The 19,418-nt window shown below is 47.8% G+C and overlaps 1 protein-coding gene across 3 annotated transcripts in view; it reads right to left on the bottom strand.

Annotated features, from left to right (window-relative positions):
• ARMH3 (armadillo like helical domain containing 3) overlaps positions 1-17,665 on the bottom strand; it is a 184,780-nt gene extending 167,115 nt beyond the window's left edge. The window contains exons 1-2 of one of the 3 annotated variants that reach the window (XM_084633977.1): positions 17,601-17,617; positions 8,124-8,204 (exon numbers count right to left, since the gene is read on the bottom strand). The gene's annotated coding sequence lies outside the window, so the exon portion shown is untranslated. Of the gene's footprint in view, positions 1-7,950; positions 7,970-8,123; positions 8,205-17,600 lie in introns of those variants that run through there. The other 2 variants (XM_084633976.1, XM_084633978.1) reach the window with 2 other exon arrangements.
• Between the last annotated feature and the right edge of the window lie 1,753 nt (positions 17,666-19,418).

The raw sequence follows: 19,418 nt of genomic DNA on the forward strand, positions 1-19,418 counted from the left end.
ATGGACAAGAAAGAGGCACACGGAAAAACAACCTGCAGGCGAGATCCTGGTTAACAATGAAGACAACGGGGGGCGGGGGAGAGGTACTCCCCAGCATCTTTCCACTGAGGACACAACAGGACAGTGTGACACGTCTCATGAATGGAAGATCACAGCCAAGCTTGGCTGTAATAAACTGGAAGGATTTGGGCTGAGCATAGCTGTATAAGGGTTAACAATAACTAAGTCAGTCAGTCTAGGTTCTAGAATGCTGTTTCTATTTTACATGTAACCATTTGTTTCCAATATTTCTACTTTTCATTTGAATACCTACTCTTTATTAAATAAGCTTTTGCTTGTTTTCACAACACACCCAAGTGCTGTGTGGCAAGTGGCGCTGCGATCTCAGGTGTAACTAGTACAGCCAGGGTACTGTTCCTTGGGGAGCAGCAAACCTGGCGGTTGTTCAGCAGGCCAGGGGCTGGACATTCGGAGGTTGGTATGTGCCTACTGTGAACCTGCAAAGGGACAGCAGAGCCTGGCAGGCTCAGAGGGAAGCGCTTGTGATGACCATGGCCAGAGGAGTCAAGGAGCTGACACATGGCAGGCACAGACCTCAAGCTAAGGGCAGGGTGTAGCAAGATGCCTCACACTCCTGGGTATCCCCAGGAACAATCCCAGTTCCCTACATTAACAATATTCTATTTCATTGTTCTGGTTCTTCCTCACGCTGTGGATTTGCCCTTTGTTCACTGTTGATAGTTGTGTTGTGCCAGCTCGACTGTTGTATAAAGAAACAATCATTGCCCTGCTCTAGTGATGTGTGCTCTGCGATTGTGAAACACACCACAAGGTCTGGGCGTTCGATTCCTCAACCTTCCGAGGTACTCACAGCCCTGCGTCTAATGTTGCAATCAATACAGTAATTCTGGCGTTACACAGTGTATGGTATTGATTGCAAATTACCTATTTACATTGCTTCATATGATAAAAATTTCCCAATCAACCACTGGAACGTTTTAGCACCTCCTCACCGTCTCTACGCATCACGCATGGAGGGAATGGAGTATCTCTCCTCGCTCAAACCCCAGGCATTCTCCTGAACTCTCTGCCACTCTCCCCACTCCGCCCAAGGGGGTACTACAGAATTCCATTGCTCGCACAGGCAGATTAGAGCTGAAGCAGCCTACAGGGAAAGAAGGGCAGGTGCTTGCGGCAGCTAAGTCAGCAATGATAAATTATGCACACAGAGGTAAGTGCACTGCAGTACATTTCTGGTGCCCCTTGAGCTTCCCAAGTCTGCAGTCATGGAGACAGCTGTGGAATTAAGCTTCCAAAGCAGAATGCTCCTTCAGAACATAAGAATGGACAGACTGAGTCAGACCAAAGATCCATCTAGCCCAGGAGCCTGTCTGCCGACAGTGGCCAGTGCCAGGTGCCCCATAGGGAACGAACAGAACAGGGAATCATCAAGGGATCCATCCCGTCACCTAGTCCCAGCTTCTGGCAAACAGCCACTGATGGACCTATCCTCCATGAATGTACCTAGTTCTTTTTTGATCCCTGTTATAGTCTTGGCCTTCACAACATCCTCTGGCAAGGAGTTCCACAGGGTGACTGTGCGGTGAGTGAAAAAATACTTCCTTGTGTTTGTTTTAAACCTGCTGCCTATTCATTTCATTTGGTGGTCCCTAGTTCTTGTGCTATACTTCCTTATTTACTTTCTCCACACCAGTCATGATTTTATAGACCTCAATCATATCCCATCTTAGTCGTCTCTTTTCCAAGACTCCTTCCATGATATGTTCAAAGAGCAGATTTCAATGACTAATGGGTGTCTGTTTCAGAATGGAGATTTAGATTTCATTTACTGCAGACACAGGGCTTGGAGTGCCTCACAGTACTGTGAATCACAGTAATTACTGAACCAAATCTTACGGCTATTGGACCAGCACTTTTATAGCCAGGCAGGCCTCCATTCAATTAAGATCTGGGGGAAGTTTAAGTCAAACAAACTAGAAAGAAAACATTGTTAAATCACCTTGATGGCTTCCCTCCTCGAGACTCACCATCTCTTTTTAACTGTGTCATGGGAAATAAGATGTCTCCCCAATCAGGAAAAATAATTGGAAACAGAAAAGTTTCAGAGTAACAGCCGTGTTAGTCCGTATTCGCAAAAAGAAAAGGAGGACTTGTGGCACCTTTGAAACTAACCAATTTATTTGAGCATAAGCTTTCGTGAGCTCACGAAAGCTTATGCTCACGAAAGCTTATGCTCAAATAAATTGGTTAGTCTCAAAGGTGCCACAAGTACTCCTTTTCTTTTTGGAAACAGAAAGGTTTCTATTAGCAAACAAATCAAAACCGATGCCACTCTGAGCCCGGAGCACAGATCTTTCATGAGATTACCCAAAACAAGCTCTCCAACAGGAATCACAAGTCTCTGAATCCAAAACAGCACACAGCCCCAGTGCACAAACACATCTGTCAGTGTGCTTCTAACTGGATTACAGCTAATGAATCTCAATGTCAACGTTAATAAACTAACTTGCAGTGCTCCTGGGTCTGTGTTCTTGCACCAAATTAAGGGCGGAGGGGCGGGTAGAGAATCAATACACTCATGTACATGCTGCAGACCAAAAGAGAGGTGAGAGGTGCAGTATGTTTTAGCACTATTCTCACACGTCTAGAAAGACGGGAGATTCTAAACCCCATGTGAAACAAGTGCTTGCTGCCAGGCCAGCATCAGAAAGACGAGATCATGTAAAACTCCAAGTCTTTGTCAAGATAAGAATTGGGATTTGGCACCTCTTAAACTAAGTTACAGGGAAAGCACATGCAGAGATTGCTAGAGGCAACAATTAAATAATGCCTTTGTTTGTGATTTGTTATTCTAGGGACTACAAATGAGTATGTGGAGGAACCAGAAGAGAGAAGTTCAACTCTCCTTTCATTCCAAAGCACCTGGTCTCACGACCTAGGAGGATCAGCCAGCGCTAATGGGTTTTTGTTTTCATTTTATGCAATTATATGATGCATCTAGCTGCAAGAAATAGATATTTTAGAAATTAAAAGCTGCACTTAGCTACTGGGGGCTTTCTAAGTACCTGCAGAAAAAACTGAACATTCCTATAATCTTGTTGTTGAAAACTTTTATACACGATAGAGATGCTGAATTAGCAGACTTTTTAAACAATGGGACTAACTGGCTGTAGTTAACAGAGCTATTCCTTCAAACAGATTACTGATGTAAAGGCATCCACACGTTTTCATACTCCTGAGTTCACAGGGACAATTCTATTAACATGCAGCTGCAGCTGAGTGCCCAGGAGATCTACCCCACAGAGCTGAGAGAGAGCTGCATGGGAATGTTTAGTACACCAGCCACTTCACTGCACAGCTGTAACGAGGCTGGTTCTGGCGGGACCCAACTGAGAGTGCCAATGGCTGGGGTTTCTACGCACACCAAGGCAAACCAAACCAGCCAAACAGAGAAGACTTTGGTTTTACTACACTGGCTAACCACAAGTCACACAATCAATTCCCTTAGACGCTCCAGTTTCCCAGTATCCCCCACCAGTGCCACTCGTTATGGGGACATATAGTTATGAAAACCAATACCCCAGTAAAAGAGAAAAGGTTCTCTTGATCCCAAAGGACCAAGCCCCAGACCCAGGTCAATATACAAATCAGATCTTACCCACAAATCATGCTGTTGCCAATCCTTTAGAATCTAAAATCTAAAGCTTTATTCATAAAAGGAAAAAGATAAAGATGAGAGCTAGAAGTGGTTAAATGGAATCAATGACATACAGTGACGGCCAACTTCTTGGTTCAGGTTTGTAGCAGTGATGGAATAAACGGCAGGTTCAAATCAAGTCTCTGGAGAACATCCCCAGCTGGGGTGGGTCTTTCAGTCCTTGGTTCAAAGCTTCAGTGCAGCAAAGTCCCTCCAGAGGTCAGAAGCAGGATTGAAGACAAGATGGAGGAGCTGCAGCAGGTTTTTATAGTCTCTTGCCATGTGGTCTTTCTTTCTTTCTTTGTCCCAAGGACAAGCTGTCACTCACATGGTCTGGGAAAACCTCAGAGTTTTGTCCATAGGCAGGTCCCTGCACACCTTGCTGAGTCGCAAGGCGTGTCTGCCTTCTCTCAATGGGTCAGTTGTGTAGCTGATGGTCCTTAATGGGCCATCAAGCAGGCTAGGCAAAGTTGACACCAACTTGTCTGGGGTGTCACCCAGAAGCAGAGCATAAGTTTGAAAAACAGACAGTACAGAGCCAATACTTGTATCATTTTTGTATTTAAAGATATATGCAAACAGATCGTATAATCCTAACCAGCAAACCATAACCTCATCTTAGACACCTTATTTGACCCCCTTTATACAAGATTTGGTGCCACTGCAGGACCTTGGTTGCAACAATGTTCTATGCGGTCCCAGTTCAAGTCACTAATGTCACAACAGCAAAAGCTTCAGGACACTTCATCTGGGACTAAAGAGACATGGCATCATGAAAGTGGAGACATAAATGCCATGGCAGTTAAGTGTTCATGCATTAAAGCCTTGCCTGCACTACAAAGTTTACCCACTGCCAACACTGGGCTCAGGATGATCTGGCGCTGAATGTGCATCCAAGCACAACGCAGGCTTAATGAAAAGGAGTACTTGTGGCACCTTAGAGACTAACCAATTTATTTGACCATAAGCTTTCGTGAGCTACAGCTCACTTCATCGGATGCATACTGTGGAAAAATGCATCCGATGAAGTGAGCTGTAGCTCACGAAAGCTTATGGTCAAATAAATGGGTTAGTCTCTAAGGTGCCACAAGTCCTCCTTTTCCTTTTGCGAATACAGACTAACACGGCTGTTACTCTGAAACGCAGGCTTAGCACATCTATCACTAATTTCATTTGAGAATCCACAGCAGAGTTCTGCAAACCAAACCTGTGACGTACAAATGAACACACTATTAGTAACTTGTCACTAAAATACCCACAGAAATTGCAAGCAAAAACCTTAACAACGTTACGGTGGGGCTTTGATCACAAAACCTGGCCAGCTAAAACTATGATTTCCACAACAGCCGTAATTCAGCCCCCTCACAAACACTTTCTTTATTATATAGAGTATGTCTCTTGTAATGGCAAAAATAATATTACTGTATATGGTTTTAACTATAACAACTCTAAACTCCATGTATCCAACCTGTGGTTACTGGCCGATCCATATCTTTCCATTTCCAGACTTTGGTATGTACATCGCAACGTCAACGTTGCATTAGCATTGCTTTGAATTTGTTTCCTTATCTAACAAACCTGAATATTTTTGGGTTTGCGAGCAATCGCACACTCACACACACAGCTACACATCCCAGTACACAGTCCTAGAAATAACCCATTGCACTTTTTTTAGCATGCAATGCTCAATAACCACATTCTTGTTCACTACTGCAGCGTCAAACTGGTTTTCAGAGCTGGGAAAAAGAAAAGGAGGACTTGTGGCACCTTAGAGACTAACCAATTTATTTGAGCATAAGCTTTCATGAGCTACAGCTCACTTCATCGGATGCATTCAGTGGAAAAAAATATGCTCAAACAAATTGGTTAGTCTCTAAGGTGCCACAAGTCCTCCTTTTCTTTTGCGAATACAGACTAACACAGCTGCTACTCCGAGAGCTGGGAAAGACACTGCAGGGTATGAACTCTACATTAGTCCAAAATCCAGGACTTGTTTTATAGAGTTAATATTCAATGGCAACAAATACACTGAAAATCATGGACTTAGTTGATACTCGCTTTAAAGTCCAATGTCTTTCAACCTGTCACTGCTAGGAAGGCTGGCCTCACCCACACAAATGATTTCAAGTCTAGTGAAAGCTTCCTAGCACCAAGCACTGACTGCTAGGTCCATACCAAGCATGGTTTGTTTTTAAACTTATTTTGCAGTTGTGCAAATACAAAACTAGCCCCTGCATTATGAAGCACAGAGCTGTCATGAAAAGTGACTTTGTCGAGGTCCCATTGTGAGGCTCCAGATCGGTCACCTCTCAATAATTCCACTGCAAATGTGCCCAGTTTGCAAGTAAAACAATGACAGGTTTCAGAGTAACAGCCGTGTTAGTCTGTATTCGCAAAAAGAAAAGGAGTACTTGTGGCACCTTAGAGACTAATCAATTTATTATGCTCAAATAAATTGGTTAGTCTCTAAGGTGCCACAAGTAAAACAATGTTTTTTCTAACCCACAGCCCTTCATGTTTCCCCCCACCCCAGTCTGTGAGGCTGGATTCTTTCCACTGCGCAAGTCATGACGCATAATAAAGATTCTGCAGGCCAAATTAAGCCCACAGTGACACCTGTGCAACTCCACTATCTACAAATTAGGCCCTCTGTGACACCATCATGACCTCCGTTGTCTTTATATTAAGCCCTGTATGATCCCAGAACTGATCACATAACTGAAAATTAATGGGAGCTTAGGTACGAATGATCATGACTTGGTCACACTTACAATGTGCAAGCAGAATAAAGTCCAGACAAGCAATATATATATATATATATACACACACACACACACGGTTCTTTAAATCGGGTTAATTTCACAAAGCTGAAAACAATTATGAGCCGAATCAGCTGGGAGGAAGAATATAATCCGAAAAATGTGAATAACTGGGAATCATTTAAGAACACCTTACTAGATGAAGAAAAAGCCATTCTCCCACAATTGAGGAAGAAGTCTGTGCTGGGTAAAAAAACAACCTGGGTTAAGACGGGAAGCGAAGGTAGCGGTAAAAAAATAAAAAATAATATATAAGAAATGGAGGAAATCAGAAGTTGATACCAATTAATATAAAACAGACGTTAGGAATTGTAGAAAATTGATAAGGGAAGCCAAGACACACAAGCAGAAATCAATGGCCAGCAGAATTAAGGACAATAATGAGGTTTTTTTAATATATTAGAAGCAAAAAGAGTCCTGATAGTGGTACTGGTCCATTACTAGATGGAAATGGTAGAATCATCAATAATAATGCAGAAAAGGCAGAAATTTTCAATATATATTTCTATTCCATATTTGGGGAAAAAACAGATGATATAGTCTTATCATATGGTGATAACACTCTTTCCATTCCACTAATATCTCTGGAAGGTGTTAAACAAAAGCTACTTAAGTTAGACATTTTTAAATCAGCAGGTCCAATTAACTTGCATTCAAGAGTTTTATAAGAGCTGACTGAGGTGCTCATTGGATTATTAATGTTAATTCTCAATAAGTCTTGTAGCACTGGGGAAATTCCAGACGACTGGAAGAAAGCTAAGGTTGTGCCTATTTTTAAAAAGGGTAAATGTAACAACCCAGTTAATTATTGGCCTGCCAGTCTTACATCAATCCTGGGCAAGATAATGGAGTGGCTGACACAGAACTCAATTTATAAAGAATTAAAGAAAGTTAAGGTAATTAATGCAAATTAACATGGGCTTATGGAAAACAGATCCTGTCAAACTAACCTGGTATCTTTTTTTTTTTTTTTTTTTTTAAAAAAGAAATTACACGTTTGGCTGATAAGGGTAATAAAGGCATTTGACTTGGTACCACATGACATTTTGATTACAAAACCAGAACTGACATGTCACATATTAAATGGATTAAAAACTGGCTGACAGGTCTCAAAAAGTAACTAAACAGGGAATCATCATTGAGCAGGTGTGTTTCCAGTGGGATCTCATGGGAATCGGTTCTTGGCCCAACTCTATTTAACATTTTTATCTATGACTGCAGGGGGAACTTTAAAACATCACTGATCAAGTTTGCAGACAGCACAAAAATTGGGCGAGTGGTAAATAATGAAGAGAACAGGCCACTGATTCAGAGCTATCTGGAGTGTTTGGGAAACTGGGGTGCAAGCAAACAACATGTTTTAATATGGCTGCATGTCTACATCTAGGAACAGAGAATGTAGGCCACACTTACAGGATGGGGGAGTCTATCCTGGGAAGCAGTGACCCTGAAAAAAGATTTTGGGGTCCTGGTGGAGAATCAGCTGAACAGGAGCTCCCAGTGTGATGCTGTGGCCAAAAGAGCTAATGCGATCCTGGGATGCATAAACAGGAGAATCTCGAGTAGGAGCAGAGAGGTGATTTTACCTCTATTTGGCACTGGTGCAACCACTGCTTGGATCCTGTGTCCAGTTCTGATGCCCAGAGTGCAAGAAGGATGTTGATAAACTGGAGAGGGATCAGAGAAGAGCCAAGAGAATGATTAAAGGATTAGAAAACATACTTTACAGAGACTGATCTCTTTGAGTCTATCTATTTAGCTTAACAAAGAGAATCATAGAAGATTAAGGGTGACATGCTTACAATCTATAAGAATCAACATGGGGAACAAATATTTACTAATGGGCTCTACAGTCTAGCAGAGAAAGGTCTAATACGATCCAATGGCTGAAAGTTGATGCTAGACAAATTCAGACTGGAAATAAGGCATATATTTTTAAGTGACAGTAATTAATCATCGGAACAATTTACCAAGGGCCAGCGATGGAGAATCCACCATGACAATTTTTAAAATCAAGACTGGATGTTTTTCTAACAGATCTGCTCTAGGAATTATTGTGGGGAAGTTTTATGGCCTGTGCTATGCAGGAGGTCGAACTAGATGATCACAGTGGTCCCTTCTGGCCTTGGAATCAATTAATCCCATTGCCTTCAGTGGGTCTGCACAGGTGTAGCTGGCTGGAATTCAGTAACCAATTCTGTTGATGATACACAAAGGAACAGAATGCAGCTCATTGCCTCTGCAGGCTAACAGGAGTAAAAAGAGGATAAATGTATTTCTATCGCTAACACCAGCGCATCTGGTGAGCAAGGTGGTGCCATTTTTACATAGATGCTTTTCATAGAATCATAGAATATCAGGGTTGGAAGGGACCTCAGGAGGTCATCTAGTCCAACCCCCTGCTCAAAGCAGGACCCATCCCCAATTAAATCATCCCAGCCAGGGCTTTGTCAAGCCTGACCTTAAAAACTTCTAAGGAAGGAGATTCCACCACCTCCCTAGGCAACGCATTCCAGTGTTTCACCACCCTCCTAGTGAAAAAGTTTTTCCTAATATCCAACCTAAACCTCCCCCACTGCAACTTGAGACCATTACTCCTTGTCCTGTCCTCTTCCACCAATGAGAATAGTCTAGAACCATCCTCTCTGGAACCACCTCTCAGGTAGTTGAAAGCAGCTATCAAATCCCCCCTCATTCTTCTCTTCTGCAGACTAAACAATCCCAGTTCCCTCAGCCTCTCCTCATAACTCATGTGTTCCAGACCCCTAATCATTTCTGTTGCCCTTCGCTGGACTCTCTCCAATTTATCCACATCCTTCTTGTAGTGTGGGGCCCAAAACTGGACACAGTACTCCAGATGAGGCCTCACCAATGTCGAATAGAGGGGGACGATCACGTCCCTCGATCTGCTCGCTATGCCCCTACTTATACATCCCAAAATGCCATTGGCCTTCTTGGCAACAAGGGCACACTGCTGACTCATATCCAGCTTCTCGTCCACTGTCACCCCTAGGTCCTTTTCCGCAGAACTGCTGCCTAGCCATTCGATCCCTAGTCTGTAGCTGTGCATTGGGTTCTTCCATCCTAAGTGCAGGACCCTGCACTTATCCTTATTGAACCTCATCAGATTTCTTTTGGCCCAATCCTCCAATTTGTCTAGGTCCCTCTGTATCCTATCCCTGCCCTCCAGCGTATCTACCACTCTTCCCAGTTTAGTATCATCTGCAAATTTGCTGAGAGTGCAATCCACACCATCCTCCAGATCATTTATGAAGATTTTGAACAAAACCGGCCCCAGGACCGACCCCTGGGGCACTCCACTTGACACCGGCTGCCAACTAGATATGGAGCCATTGATCACTACCCGTTGAGCCCGACAATCTAGCCAGCTTTCTACCCACCTTATAGTGCATTCATCCAGCCCATATTTCCTTAACTTGCTGACAAGAATACTGTGGGACACCGTGTCAAAAGCTTTGCTAAAGTCAAGATACAATACATCCACTGCTTTCCCTTCATCCACAGAACCAGTAATCTCATCATAGAAGGCGATTAGATTAGTCAGGCATGACCTTCCCTTGGTGAATCCATGCTGACTGTTCCTGATCACTTTCCTCTCATGTAAGTGCTTCAGGATTGATTCTTTGAGGACCTGCTCCATGATTTTTCCGGGGACTGAAGTGAGGCTTACTGGCCTGTAATTCCCAGGATCCTCCTTCTTCCCTTTTTTAAAGATTGGCACTACATTAGCCTTTTTCCAGTCATCCGGGACTTCCCCTGTTCGCCACGAATTTTCAAAGATAAATGTATAAATGTATTCAGAGAGGAACCATACTTCAGATGAAGGTGGGATCTCTCCAAAAAGTCAGAAAGGAATTTTAACCTGCTGTCTTGGCTGAGAGCAAGCATGAGAAATAAGTGTACTTAAAAAGCAGGTGTGCAATGGAAGTAACTTTCATACTAATAAGCACAAAAAGAAAAGGAGTACTTGTGGCACCTTAGAGACTAACCAATTTATTTGAGCATGAGCTTTCGTGAGCTACAGCTCACTTCAAAATAAATTGGTTAGTCTCTAAGGTGCCACAACGACTCCTTTTCTTTTTGTGAATACAGACTAACACGGCTGCTACTCTGAAACTAATAAGCACGTACATCTTCAAAATACAGTACCGACACTAATATTGCTATGCAGATAGGCAGGTGGGGCCCTTTAGCCCAGGACAGCAGCCTACCTAGGAGAAGGAAAACTCCAATCTCAAACCCCCATCCATAGGTTAAATGAAGTTTGGTGCTGGGCAGTGACACACCAATACCTCCTGTTGGTGTTTCAGAAGGTCTACAGCAAGCAGATGGGGAGAGAGTGGGCATGTACTTAGCATAACTGGGGAAAGGCTCCGTGCGCTGCATGTCAGGGACGCCATACGCTCTTGCCAGTGCAAAAGTGGACAGAAGGACGCGCACACTAGCTGAGGAAATATGGAGTGTCTGAAGATTTAACAACTATGGTGAAGGACCTGTACAGTTCACCTAAAACAGTGATCCAAACCTGCTTGGGAATGATAACAAGTCCCACTGAGATGAAAGCTGGACTGGACCAGGAGTCGACTGCAGTTTATCATACTGATGGACTATATCAGCAGGAAGCCACCAATGAGAAAAGGTGAGCAGCTGCTATATGGAGACAACATAGTAATAAAGACATCCTCAAAAGAAGTCAGAGGAAATAGGAAAGCTGGCCTGGGATGGAAATGAACATGACTAAGACTGAGGTCACCTGGGTCACTAGAGGTGGGAAACTGGACACAGATTTTAATGGAGGGAGATTAAACCTGGCTGACTGTGACCCAAGAACACTTAAATGCCTACTGGCAAGAGGGCTACAGGAATATCTTGATTCTAGTTTGTACATTCCAGTTTATCAAAGAACATCATGTGACATCTTAAATGGAAGTTGGGGTCACAATGATCATTAATATTGTTGTGAAATGTATGTACAGCCACTATATAAGGCATTATGTTTAAAAACTAAATATATGGTTTTAAGTCTGTATCAAGGTAAATTCATGGAGGCTAAGTCCATTAATGGCTATCAGCCAGGATGGGTAAGGAATGCTGTCCCTAGCCTCTGTTTGTCAGAGGGTGGAGATGGATGGCAGGAGAGAGATCACTAGATCATTACCTGTTAAGTTCACTCCCTCTGGGAAACCTGGCATTGGCCACTGTCGTGAGACAGGATACTGAGCTGGATGGACCTTTGGTCTGACCCAGTATGGCCATTCTTATGTTCATAAGGAAAAATAGGTATTCCTCCAAACAGGAGGTCAGATATGGATCCCTCAGTCAGAATGTAAAACAAGCGTTGTAAGCTAACACTACGGATGCACCTCCTCAGACCTGATGCCAGTGGAGGGATTCTGCTCTTCTTCCACATCTGGTTCAAAATCTGTACCTCACATCCCAGGCTCTATACCTTCCCCTCTGCCCTGGTTTCCCACCACAAGCCCTTTGTGCTCTATACTCTGCTAGCTCCAATCTTACTGAACCCTGCCATCTTCTCCAGCTCACATCCCTGCATCTTTCTAAAGTCTGCTTCCTATGCTTGGACTAGCAGGCCAGTCACACGGCAGGCTCTCATCGGCTTCACTTTTTGCTATGGAAATTGAGAAAACCTTTTTCGGAGGGCAGCCAAAGCACAATGCCTGGGTGCTCAACCTCCCTGCCAGCACCAGGAGCTGAACAGCCCCAGTGCTCTGCCTCCCCCCGAAAGTCCAGGAAGCTGGAGAGACATAGGACTTGCCATTACAGGCTCCCTGCCCCTGAGCCAGGAGCCTAGGACGAGCTCCCAGGGTCTGCAGCTCGGTGCAGCCCCATCATGTGTATTGCACTTCCCATAGATGCAGACCTTGGGAGCCCCCACAACTGAGAGGTGGAATTGACATTTTTGTCAGCTTCCTGTCTGCTCTTAGCCACTATGAAACTGACAAGAACATCAATTTCATTCAGCAGCTCTCCAGCCAGGGAAGAAGACTTCCTTTCATGAACACCTCAGTGTTTCTGAAATGAAGCTGGGGGGGAATTCTAGTTCATGGGAAATTTCACTAAAGTTTGGATTCACTCTCATTCACAGCAAAACCAACTTTTGAAAATGTTACATTTCCTGCAAACCAGAAATCCTGCATTTTGGCTAACTCCACTTATAACCTTTATTTGTACTTTGTCTATTGGAATTAAAACTGCTCAGAACAGGATCTTGTCTTCCTACACACCTATAAAATGCCCGCAATGCCAACAATAACACTAAAAAGAGGACCCCTCAAAGCTGGGGCTTATATGACAGCCGAGACTGTACTTCCAGCAGGAGTTGCCCAGATGTTCCCATGCCATATTCTACACAAAAAGCAAATCACCTTTATAGTTTGACTCGTTGACAAGAAAACGTCTGAGCTGGTGTCTCAGATATAGGCCTTGTCTACACTAGAAAATTTCCTATCCATTTTTCAGCAGCAGCAGCATAAAAGCTGGTGTAGACTGGATGCATGCATTACCACCAATATATCCTCTAACGCCCTCAAAGCTGTGGTAAAATGCCCGTCTGGCCGAACCTGGAGTTCACACCATTGCTGAAAAACAAATCAACTAGTGTAGACGCAGCTATACTTCCTCCCATCACACCCCACTACAGGAAGCACCGTTTAAAGAAAAATATTCCTACTAGACACAGAAATTTAAGCCATTTCTTCCTGCACAACTGCTGTAAGATCCAGCCCTTCCTCTGTGTTAGAACAGATCAAATGCTCAGCAAGGCCCTCATTGTCCCGCACATCAACCGCTGCAGCCCCCTCCTCCTCCTCTCTGGACTTGACAAATGTCACCCAGGCCCACCTACATGCATTCAAAATGCTGCTGCAAAGATCATCACCACAGCCACATTGTCCCACTCTTCGCATCCCTTCACTGGCTCCCCCTTCTCCAGTGCATCAAGCACGAAGTAGTGGTCTTTACTTTTCAGGACCCACACAGGCTATCCCAGCCCAAGCTGCTACCACTCACAGGCTATCAAGAGGACAACTCCCACCCCCTGATCGGGCAATGAAGTCAGTCTTGATTGTCTATTTGTCAAATTTCCCATGAGTACCTTTTGCTCTTTCTCCCACGCTGCCCTTTCTGTATGGAAGGAGCATCCATTAACATCTATAAACCCGTTTCTTTGTCCTCTTTCAAATCCCTCCTTAAAACTGTCCTCTGCCATGATGCCTACAACACCCTAAACAGCTGGTGTGCTGTGACTACTGCCGATCACCCTGATCTTAATCTTCTTACTGTGTGCTCCTTCCCTCCCCCCTTTGTTTGTTGTATTCACACCATTGTCTCTTGCCTTCTTGTAAAGACATTGGGAAAGGGACCATCTTTGTGTTCTATCTTTACAACATCTAGCATAAAGGGGCCCTGATCCCTGACTGCCATAGGCACTATGGCAATACAGCCAACACACTATTCACAGTAGTGATCTTGTGAATAATCCAAGAAAGGAGCAACCAGCGATTAGAGGAAAACAGACTGGGGGGGTGGGGGTGGGGAACCTGGATTTGTGCTGGAAACGGCCCACTTTGATTATGATACACATTGTAAGGAGAGTGATCACTTTAGATCAGCTATTACCAGCAGGAGAGTGGGGTGGGGGGAGAGAAAACCTTTTGTAGTGATAAACACCCATTTTTTCATGGTCTGTGTGTATAAAAACATCTTCTGTATTTTCCACAGTATGCATCCGATGAAGTGAGCTGTAGCTCACGAAAGCTTATGCTCAAATAAATTGGTTAGTCTCTAAGGTGCCACAAGTCCTCCTTTTCTTTTTTCGAATACAGACTAACACAGCTGTTACTCTGAGACTACATACTGTAAAACTAATATTTTATGCTAACCGAGTTTTAAGGAACCAGCCAGGGCCACATTAGAAGAAGCCACTGAGACGCTCTGGCACAGCTCCCTCCACCAGCAACACCAGCACATGTCTGGGACACGTCACTTTTTTCCAAATACAGTATTACAAATACTGCTGAATTACAGCGCTCATATTAAAACACTTCCATCCATGGGACATTTGCTATACAATACTGCATAGGAAAAATCAATTGTTTTACAAGCTCCATGTAACTTGGGGGGAATCTATCTATCATACTTTAAGTTTCTGTCCGTACACCTATCAGGTGAATGACAGATATAAGAATAGCCATACTGGATCAGACCAAAGGTCCATCTAGCCCACTATCCTGTCTTCCAACTGTGGTCAATGCCAGGTACCCCAGAGAGAATGAACGGAACAGGGAATCATCAAGTGATCCATCCCGTCACTCATTCCCAGCTTCTGGCAAACAGAGGCTAGGGACACCAGCCCTGCCCATCTTGGCTAATAGTCATTGATGGACCTATTCTCCATCAATTTATCTAGTTCTTTTTTGAACCCTGTTATAGTCTTGGTCTTCACAACATCCTCTGGCAAAGAGTTCCACAGGTTGACTGTACATTATGTGAAGAAATACTTCCTTTTGTTTGTTTTAAACCTGATGCCTATTAATTTCATTTGGTGACCCCAGTTCTTGTATTATGAGGAGTAAATAACACCTCCTTATTTACTTTCTCCACATCAGTCATGATTTTATAGACCTTTATTATATCCCCCGAGTCATCTCTTTTCCAAGCTGAAAAGCCCCAGTCTCATAAATCTCTCCTCATACGGAAGCCGTTCCATATCCCTAATCATTTTTGTTGCCCTTTTCTGAACCTTCTCCAATTCCAGTATATCTTTTTTGAGATGGGGCACCACATCTGCACACACTATTCAAGGTGTGAGCGTACCGTGGATTTATATAGAGGCAATATGATATTTTCTGTCTTATTATCTGTCCCTTTCTTAATGATGCCAACATTCTGTTTGCTTTTTTGATGGCTGCTGCACACTGAGTGGATGTTTTCAGAGAACTACCCACAATGACTCCAAAATCTTTCTTGAGTGGTAACAGCTAATTTAGACTCATCATTTTATATGTAGAGTTGGGATGATGTTTTCCAATGTGCATTACTTTGCATTTATCAACACTGAATTTCATCTGCCATTTTGTGGCCCAGGCACCCAGGTTTGTGAGATCCCTTTGTAGCTCTTCGCAGTCTGCCTGGGACTTAACTACCTTGAGTAGTTTTGTACCATCTGCAGATTTTGCCATCTCACTGTTTACTCCAGTTTCCAGGTCATTTATGAATATGCTGAATAGGACTGGGCCCAGCACAGACCCTGGGGCAGGGTTCTCCACCTTTTTCTTGCTGAGGCCTCCCTCAACATGCTATAAAAACACCAGGGCCCAGTGGGCGGGGCAGGGAGCAAGGGGCTCCGGGCCGGGGTGGAGGGGGGCATGAGTTCCCTTTACAAAAACCATGTTGACTTGTCCCCAACAAATTATGTTAATCTATGTGTCTGACAATTTTGTTCTTTACTACAGTTTCAGCCAGTTTGCCCGGTACTGAAGTCAGGCTTACTGGCCTGTAATTGCCGGGGTCTCCTCTGGAGCCCTTTTTAAAGATTGGCATCACATTAGCTCTCCTCCAGTCATCTGGTACAGAAGCTGATTTAAATGATCGGTTACAGGCTACAGTTAGTAGTTCTGCAGTTTCACATCTCAGTTCCTTCAGAACTCTTGGGTGAATCCCGTCTGGTCCTGGGGACGTATTACTGTTTAGTTTATCAATTTGTTCCAAAAGCTCCTCTAATGACACCTCAATCTGGGACAGTTCCTCAGATTTGTCACTTAATATCCTCAAATAACAACATCTGCCAACGGCAGTGGTCCACCCGCAGGAATCCAACTGGGGTGAACCCTGGCCTCCGGCAGCAACCCAACAGGACGGTACACTCCCGGGACCCACATGGGGTGAACCCTCACACTCATGCAGTCCCAGGGGAGAATACACCCGCGGGGACCCTACTGTGATGGAGCTCCCGGGAATGGAGCTCTGCGTCCTGGCATGTCCAGCGCACAGCGTAATCGCCGCAGTGAGGGCGGGTCGCTCCGGCTCAGGCCGTGCTGGGTACCCACAGCCTGTGACGGGCGCAGACCCAGAGGGATGAGAGTTGTATCCAGGAGCCTCCCCCAACTGTGCATGACAAGAGTCCCCAACCGACGGGGCAGAGCCCCCAGACCCCTCCCGGCCAATCCCCCCCCACCGACGGGGCAGAGCCCCCAGACCCCTCCCCCAAGACACCCCCCCCCAGACGGGGCAGAGCCCCGAGACCCCTCCCCCAAGACACCCCCCCCCAGACGGGGCAGAGCCCCCAGACCCCTCCCGGCCAACCCCCCCCACCGACGGGGCAGAGCCCTCAGACCCCTCCCCCAAGACACCCCCCCCCAGACGGGGCAGAGCCCCCAGACCCCTCCCGGCCAATCCCCCCCCACCGACGGGGCAGAGCCCCAGACCCCTCCCGGCCAATCCCCCCCCACCGACGGGGCAGAGCCCCAGACCCCTCCCGGCCAATCCCCCCCCACCGACGGGGCAGAGCCCCCAGACCCCTCCCGGCCAATCCCCCCCCACCGACGGGGCAGAGCCCCCAGACCCCTCCCCCAAGACACCCCCCCCCAGACGGGGCAGAGCCCCCAGACCCCTCCCGGCCGACCCCCCCCAGACGGGGCAGAGCCCCCAGACCCCTCCCGGCCAACCCCCCCTTCCACCGACGTGGCAGAGCCCCCAGACCCCTCCCCCAAGACACCCCCCCCAGACGGGGCAGAGCCCCCAGACCCCTCCCCCAAGACACCCCCCCCCAGACGGGGCAGAGCCCCCAGACCCCTCCCCCCAAGGCACCCCCCCCAGACGGGGCAGAGCCCCCAGACCCCTCCCCCAAGACACCCCCCCCGCGGGGCCCCCCAGTAGCAGACACCGCCTCCCCCCGAGCTGCAGGGCCCCGGCTCAGGGCGGCCCTGGGGGGCGGGGCCCCCGCGGCGCCATGGCGACGGGGGTCGAGCGGGCGGGGGCGGGGCCGAGGGGCCGAGGAGACGCCTGGACCCCCCTGCACTTACCTGAGGGCGAGCGGCTCACAGCCCGCCACGCGCAGGCGCGACCTGCCTCACCACCCCACTGCGCGTGCGCTCTGCGGAGCCCGTCAGTCCCGCCTCCTCCCGCGTCCCGCCAGGTCCTAGCGCTCGTCCTTCTTGGGGCGGGGGTTGGCTGCCCCGCACCATTGCAACAGCTGCTCGGGGGCCGTCCTAGATACCCCAGGGGCCGCCCCTGCTGCTGTCAGGCCGGGCGAGCACGGACTCCTGGCTCCCAGCCCCCTGCTCTAACCATTAGACTCCCCTCCCCTCCCCGAGCCGGGGAGAGAACCCAGGAGTCCTGGCTCCCAGCCCCCTGCTCTAACCATTAGACTCCCCTCCCCTCCCCGAGCCGGGGAGAAAACCCAGGAGTCCTGGCTCCCAGCCCCCTGCTCTAACCATTAGACTCCCCTCCCCTCCCCGAGCCGGGGAGAGAACCCAGGAGTCCTGGCTCCCAGCCCCCTGCTCTAACCATTAGACTCCCCTCCCCTCCCCGAGCCGGGGAGAGAACCCAGGAGTCCTGGCTCCCAGCCCCCTGCTCTAACCATTAGACTCCCCTCCCCTCCCCGAGCCGGGGAGAAAACCCAGGAGTCCTGGCTCCCAGCCCCCTGCTCTAACCATTAGACTCCCCTCCCCTCCCCGAGCCGGGGAGAGAACCCAGGAGTCCTGGCTCCCAGCCCCCTGCTCTAACCATTAGACTCCCCTCCCCTCCCCGAGCCGGGGAGAAAACCCAGGAGTCCTGGCTCCCAGCCCCCTGCTCTAACCATTAGACTCCCCTCCCCTCCCCGAGCCGGGGAGAGAACCCAGGAGTCCTGGCGCCCAGCCCCCTGCTCTAACCATTAGACTCCCCTCCCCTCCCCGAGCCGGGGAGAAAACCCAGGAGTCCTGGCTCCCAGCCCCCTGCTCTAACCATTAGACTCCCCTCCCCTCCCCGAGCCAGGGAGAGAACCCAGGACTCCTGGCTCCCAGCCCCCTGCTCTAACCATTAGACTCCCCTCCCCTCCCCGAGCCGGGGAGAGAACCCAGGAGTCCTGGCGCCCAGCCCCCTGCTCTAACCATTAGACTCCCCTCCCCGAGCCGGGGAGAAAACCCAGGACTCCTGGCTCCCAGCCCCCTGCTCTAACCATTAGACTCCCCTCCCCTCCCCGAGCCGGGGAGAGAACCCAGGAGTCCTGGCTCCCAGCCCCCTGGTCTAACCATTAGACTCCCCTCCCCGAGCCGGGGAGAAAACCCAGGACTCCTGGCTCCCAGCCCCCTGCTCTAACCATTAGACTCCCCTCCCCGAGCCGGGGAGAAAACCCAGGAGTCCTGGCTCCCAGCCCCCTGCTCTAACCATTAGACTCCCCTCCCCTCCCCGAGCCAGGGAGAAAACCCAGGAGTCCTGGCTCCCAGCCCCCTGCTCTAACCATTAGACTCCCCTCCCCTCCCTGACCCGGGGAGAAAACCCAGGACTCCTGGCTCCCAGCCCCCTGCTCTAACCATTAGACTCCCCTCCCCTCCCCGAGCCGGGGAGAAAACCCAGGAGTCCTGGCTCCCAGCCCCCTGCTCTAACCATTAGACTCCCCTCCCCTCCCCTCCCAGAGCCAGGGAGAGAACCCAGGAGTCCTGGCTCCCAGCCCCCTGCTCTAACCATTAGACTCCCCTCCCCTCCCTGACCCGGGGAGAAAACCCAGGAGTCCTGGCTCCCAGCCCCCTGCTCTAACCATTAGACTCCCCTCCCCTCCCCGAGCCGGGGAGAAAACCCAGGAGTCCTGGCTCCCAGCCCCCTGCTCTAACCACTAAACCCCACTCCCCTCCAAGAGACAG

The sequence above is a fragment of the Lepidochelys olivacea genome (genome assembly GCF_965140295.1).
Source record: "Lepidochelys olivacea isolate rLepOli2 genome assembly, chromosome: 7".
Lineage (NCBI taxonomy): Eukaryota > Metazoa > Chordata > Testudines > Cheloniidae > Lepidochelys > Lepidochelys olivacea.